The 6,346-nt window shown below is 39.0% G+C and overlaps 1 long non-coding RNA gene across 1 annotated transcript in view; it reads left to right on the top strand.

The window, feature by feature from the left end:
* The window catches only part of LOC117935852, a 33,110-nt gene extending 27,878 nt beyond the window's left edge, over nucleotides 1–5,232 (top strand). The window contains exon 5 of the long non-coding RNA XR_004654836.1: nucleotides 5,077–5,232. This is a non-coding gene — a long non-coding RNA (uncharacterized LOC117935852). The remainder of the gene's footprint in view (nucleotides 1–5,076) is intronic.
* Nucleotides 5,233–6,346: the final 1,114 nt, after the last annotated feature.

The raw sequence follows: 6,346 nt of genomic DNA, 5'->3' as shown, positions 1-6,346 counted from the left end.
GGCTGTTATTCCTTCAGGAGAAGGTTACTAATGTTGACCGTATATTTACCCAGGTGGTGAATGCAGGATGTATCCTGTCTGTCAGCATGAGATCTTAACAGGAAAATCTATTAGGATGTTTTACATGCCTGGCAGGCCAATATCCCAAAGATCTGAACCAATCATCGCTGCACTCATATCTGTATGTGCTCTTGTGTTTGGTCTTCAGTGCTAAGTGATGTTAGCAGTGCATTAGCCCGGTTCGGATCAGATCAATACAGCAGAAAAGCAAGGCAGCATTATGTTGTGACAGACGGCACAGGTATGATTGGAGTCTTGAGTTATCAAAGCCTCATCTCTAATATGTTTCTTCCTGTACAATGTGTTACGTATAAAAAAGCAAGTATGAAAACAGAAGTGCAACAATATTTCCAAATCACACTTCCAGGGTTTAGTGCTCTGGATGGGTGTGTTTACCCCAGCAAAGCAAAAATGAAATTGGCAAGTATCAGGGCAGATATTTTAGGCACAAACGCAGTTACTTTCCGGTGATGCAGAAAATTGATTTGATAAAACAAAACGAGCAATTATTCAAATGTTAGGAAATAATTACAGGTATTTTATCTGATTATACACTGAATCAGACATCACTGATTTACTGATCTACCTACTTACTGATTTTTTTCTAAACCTGCAAGTCAAGGCAAATCCAGGCAGATAAGATAATCTCTTTACATCTTCTTCTTCTTGGCTAAGATCCCACAAAATGACACAGCATTTAGTTTTGGCTCAAGCTCAAAAAACATTTCCAAACCAAAATCAATTTCTGGCTGGAAGGAAAATACTCACAAGCATTTTGCTTTAACTAGACGGATGTGCCACCATATTCAGGCTTTTTGTCAATTTTCTGATCATATGTGTATCGAATGACATTTTTTAAGCATTTGTCAGAAAACATGTCACGTGAGAAGGCTTGACGACAAAAAGACACGAGTTAGAGCAATGTGGACATCAATACCAGAGTCCGAAAAGGCAGATTTTGCTGTTCTGGGGCTTCTCAGGTAACATGTCTCTTTTTCCTTCCTATAACAAAAATCCTTTTTACTATGCAGATTTCTGACCATATTTTGTACCATATGGCAGCAGCAAGCAGTCATTTTAAGTGTTAAGTAAGATTCGTATTGCATATGCACGTAAGTCAGATAAAAAGAAGTCTATTTTAAGTCTAAGCCAGATGTTTTCTGCATCCTGTTCAGGCGGTGATCTCTTTTCATCTCTGTGCAGCACTGGGAACTGCTCCTCTGTGCTGTGTTGTTATGTACAGAAACGTGTGTAATATACAACTTAGTCACGTTGATTAGTAGCATCCTTTAACTTTAATTCAGTGTGGGTATAGAGTTGTTGTTGTTTTTTTTAGCCCTTTGAGGACACACCTCCAGAGGGTAAAAATTCCCACACTGATCTCCCAGGATGGATGTGTCCTCGTCACACGTCCTTAAAACTGACACATTTGAAATCTCTTCACCAGAAACAAGCGACTGGAACTAACATTACTCGCTGCTCTGAAGGTTTGTAACATCAGAAGCACAGGTTTATGACTGGTAAATGGACACACATGCAGCCTATTAGTTATGATTTCTCACACCTTATCATCCCTTATTGCTGTTTTAGTGATAATAGATTTATTTAGACCAGTAAGAAACCATATGGATTTTGCAGCTGCTTTCTTCTGCGTCCACAAAACTCCCAAATATTGGACAGACATGTACTTTAAGCGTTGCAGATATAAAAGGAAACTTGATTCTGGAATTCCATGGCCTCTTTGTAGCCTCAAATTTTTAAATTTCTTTACAGATCAACCATTTTGGCTTTACATAGTTTTGCTAGGCTAATGATTTATTGCTAAAAGAAGAAGAAACATCTCATTTTAAAACACAAATTGATGGATAATAAACTTGGTAGGACATATCATGGAGCTACAATAGATTCATAAAAGCTGCATTAATTAATATTTGGCGCTTTGGTTCCGGTGAAACAATCTATGAACACAACACTGACATACTGACTGATCATCTTTAGAATTGATATGGCAAACCGTAAATTGGCGTAATTATTTACTATTTAGATTCAAAAGTAATATTACCCATTAGATGCACGCATACATCAATTTGACCTCCGCTTCAGAAACACCAAGACTGTTTCCTTGTTTTCTGTGCTTGTTTTGAAGCCATGCTGATGGATTTGTTGCTGTTAAGCTGCTGTGAAAATGTCAGGCTAAAGTGTTCGACCGTGTGAGAAGTCTCCGTACACTTCAGTTCCCAGAGAAATGCAACCTTATGAGCGATGAGTTCCACACAACAACCTGTGAAAAGCAAAACCTGACGGCCCCATAGGACAAGCCAGCATCACATGGCAAACACATACCACAGACTTCCTACTCTATGTTCTTAGGCTTGTTCTTAGTTGTTGGAATGTGCATGGATGAGACTGCAAGAGATCCATATGCTCTGCCGGAGTCACACCGATTCTTAATTCAGACTTGAGGGCATTCAAGTGCTTCATGTTCGGTAGCAGAGGACATGTATACCTAAGGGTGACTTTAGTGACTTCCAATAAGAAAGCTTAGATATGAAATGGGAGAGGGGGCGACCAAATAGCTTGGTCCCGGTTCGACCTGCTTCCCTTTTGCATGTTGTTTTCTCCCTTTCCTGTCTTCAGCTCTCCTATCAATTAGAGGTCTGAAAATGCCCAAAAAATGAAAAGAAAGGGGAGAGGTGGGGAGAATGACATGCAGCAAAGGGCCGCAGTTCAGAACCAAACCCGCTGCGGCAAGAACTGAGCCTCTGTATATGGCCGCAGGCTCTACCAGGTGAGCTGCCAAGGCTCACCTGGTAGCAATCTGCATATTTGTGCAAATACAGAATGCCAATGTTTATCATAAAGGCATTTTTACAATTTTAGATTTGTCCAATCTTTTATTTTAGCCAGGCTAGCATTGGGGCTCAATGGGAAGGTGTGTTGTTCACCCCACCACTTTAGACCAGACTGAACTATTTCACCCTCGGATTGACACTGGATGGATTGCCATGCAGTCTGGTTTATGGTCCCCGCATAATGAATTGCAATCATTTTAATGATCATCTGACTTTTCCTCTAGCGCCATCATCAGCTCAAACAATTGAATGTATCCAGTACTCAGCTGTACTTTGTGTTAGGTGCTAATGAGAAAATATGAGCATGCTAACATTCTCAAGTAGGATAGTGAACATAGGAAACATTCCTCCTGCTAAACTATATCAGCACTGAGGTTAGCATTTAGCTCAAAGCACTGCTGTGCCAAAGTGCAGGCCTCAAATAGCTGCTAATGCGGCAGTAGACTCTTTGTCATGTATATTCGACTTTAACTTACAAAACTGAGCAGAAAGCAATAGAAAGCAACGTGGATGTTTTCATTCAGATCTTTAAATTCAGCGATGTATAAGGCTTTGATTAGGTCACCATGGTGATACATTGTGATACAGATTTTAGAGGTATTTAAGGGAATTGTCTTTGCTGTGGAGATGTGACAAGAAATAAAAGGAGAGAGAGGGTCCTCAGACAGACTTTAACTGGGGCCTTTGTGAATATATGGTCAGCATCCTAAACTCCTAGACCACCAGGACACCCCATGATGCCGGTAGTTAATCTGTCACCAGTGTCCGCTGTGTTTTCATTACATTCCAGCAAGCTCCTCCCTTTGAGCTAAGGGTTGCAGAGTGAGGAAATAGTAGCATGTAATCAATACCACAGTTCAAATCAAGTATGTTGGGGTTTTAAAGTGAACTTTATTGTAATTTCTCTATTGTGAGCATACAACTCACTTGAGATGTCGGCATTCAGTATGAGGTAAAAGACTTTCTTTTAGCAACTGGGCTTATTTTGAAAACCACCACTACAACTAACCACGGGAAATGTCACTGGTCTCATTTGTTTATGGTAGTACCCAGATATTATAATTAATTTGTGATATGGTGCTATGTTCTAAGGGTTTCATTTTAGTTTGTGTGATTTCAAGAAAGTTTCCATCAGCGGTTTTGAGATGGTTACATTAGTTAAAAGAGGGATACAGCAAACACCTCAGCTGGTGATTTTGATCAACATCGTGTTTTACCCTCAGGAAATGAATTATATCTTCATGCGTCCAGCGTGATTTCATTATCCACGGACATGAAATCTTACAAAAGCTGGCCAGATGAGGCCTGTTCAAAACGCTGTAGTGACATGCTTTGACTTTACATAATTCCAAATGCATTTTTTCATGGTTGGATGAAGTTAATACTCACTTTGTCTAACAGTTTATCATGTTGCTTCTACATATTGTTGCACAACAGAATTTAGTTTGATTTATAGTAGAATATGATCAGAACGCGGACAATGTGAAATCCATCATGATACAATTCTGTTAAATGTGGGAACAATTTGTACTTTAATCTCTAGTTTGCTTCTATATTTCAACATCAACAGTTAATAATCTTGGTGTAAAAATTGACTCCCAACTCACTTTTGCAGCCCATATAAATCACCTATGCAAGACCTCTTTCTACCACCTCCGTAACCTCTCCAAACTCCGACCCATTCTCTCCCTCCCAGACGCCGAAAAGCTGGTTCACGCCTTTGTCTCCTCCAGACTGGACTATTGCAACGCACTTCTCATTGGGATCCCTAGAAAGAGTCTGCAGAGGCTTCAGTACATTCAAAACTCTGCAGCTAGGATCCTGATGAGAGTGCGGAAACTTGAGCAAGACAATGGGAGACGGGGCATTTTGTGCTGCTGTCCCACGTCTGTAGAATGCCCCCCCCCCCCCGACACCTTGAGGGCACCTCAATCCAATGAGTGTTTAAAAAAAAAAGGCCTTAAAACATTTCTTTTTAGCAAAGCTTTTGGTCCCCTTTAGATGTTTTTCATCCTCTCTTCTAAGAATAGCTTTAATTTATTTTCTTTTTTTTCTTCTCTTTTTCTTTTTTTACCTGTAGCACTTTCAGATTAATTGATGAAAAGTGCATTATAAATAAAATGTATTATTATTATTTTACAGTTTTTCCTTCTATTATTTTTAGCTTCCAACATCTGACATGTGCTAGACAAGAGGTGGACGTGAGGCTGGAAGGTTGCTGGTTCAAACCCCCACACTGACAGGTAAAGAAAAAAATGGATTCTGCCGGTTTCTCTGCTCTTTCAGCAGCTATTGTTTAAGGATTGTTAAGCAAGCAGCATGGACGGGTGGGATGTGAAACAAGTTGCTTCTGGAACAAAATTAACCGCAACGTGTTGGATAAATAAAATAGCTAGACATGTTTTTATAGTTGAGGTTGGTGCACCATCTTCACTGGTGTTCTGTGTAATTCATTAGGTAGATTACAACAGTGTGTTTGGCATTTAGAGGATAAGAGTTGATGCTTGTGTTGCAAGAAGACACTCGCAAAGTGCAAAGACCCACAAATGTCATCTGTTTCAAAACCTGATAAGTGATGAGTGGAATATTTAACTGCGGGTATTTCCTAAACTTCATCTGACGTTGCCATTTTTAGTTTTTTGTAAAACATGCTGTCCAGAATTGTTAAAGCTGAGGAAGGGTGACTCTCACAATGTTGATGTAGTGGGAATTTTTCCAGTCGGGAACCAATTTTTCAGATTATTCCAACACGACATGAATGCAACACAGACGCCCCATCTCGCAAATGTAACGTAAGGGAAAAATAATGTGTGTTTCTGCCCTGTGATTAGATAAGCTCCAAAATGTAATGGGTTATTCCTTGGCCCATGCTACATCCAGTGTTACCTCCTGTAATACTTTATAGATTACTTGTTACTGTCATTTGAGAGTAATAACATATATTACAATATTACTGTCTCTAAATTGTTCTGCGGTACACTACTTTTGTGTTATTGTTGAGTTACTTTCACCAAAATAGCAGCAGAAGTTTGATTTGGAAGCTAGGGTGTGAATTTCACCACCAGATCAATAAAGTCTCCTCTTTAACAGATCATAGATTATTCAAAATATTTTGTATAATTAAAATGGATATGCAAAGTAAATAAAGCTATAAAACTAGATAAGTAAAATGTACAAAAAGCAAGTAGGAGAATATGAAAATCCTCAATTAAAAGTACATTACAGTTGCATTGTTGTAAAATGTTGATTCTAAAAAGTCTAAAAGAAATAGTCAATCGTAGTGTGGTTAAAACTCACTATTTACCTTATTTACAGTACAGTACTTACAGCTGATATGTGAAAAAGTACGCAACCGTAATTTAGTTTTACTGTAAAACCGTCACAGGAAGGGCTTTTATTTGGAAGTAGTCTAGAGACAGAGATGATTTGACTGA

The sequence above is a fragment of the Etheostoma cragini genome, chromosome 20 (assembly GCF_013103735.1).
Source record: "Etheostoma cragini isolate CJK2018 chromosome 20, CSU_Ecrag_1.0, whole genome shotgun sequence".
NCBI classification, from domain to species: domain Eukaryota; kingdom Metazoa; phylum Chordata; class Actinopteri; order Perciformes; family Percidae; genus Etheostoma; species Etheostoma cragini.
The sequence above is the reverse complement of the archived record's forward strand: the minus strand, read 5'-3'. Positions and strand labels throughout refer to the sequence as shown.